Here is a 322-nt window from a genome sequence, read left to right as displayed (position 1 = left end):
CTTTATTCAAAAAAAAAAAAAACTTATGCCTTGATTAGGGTTGAAACTTGAAAGTGAATCAAGTTAGCCGGTGAATTAGTTTGAGTTCCATTCATTAACTTGATAAGCTAATTAAATTCATGAACTTGTGAGCTCACCTTGGACCTAAATTTAAACTCATATATTAAATTAATCGAATTTAAATTTGAGTAAACTTAGCTCATTAATTGACTCAATTATATATAAAGTTATAGCTAAATATTACTTATTATAGTTATTTATATTAATACATTTATTATATATTTTATATTTTTAATTTATAATAATGTTATATAATTTTACA

This window comes from Arachis ipaensis, chromosome B08 (assembly GCF_000816755.2).
Source record: "Arachis ipaensis cultivar K30076 chromosome B08, Araip1.1, whole genome shotgun sequence".
Classification (NCBI taxonomy): Eukaryota; Viridiplantae; Streptophyta; class Magnoliopsida; order Fabales; family Fabaceae; genus Arachis; species Arachis ipaensis.
The sequence above is the reverse complement of the archived record's forward strand: the minus strand, read 5'-3'. Positions refer to the sequence as shown.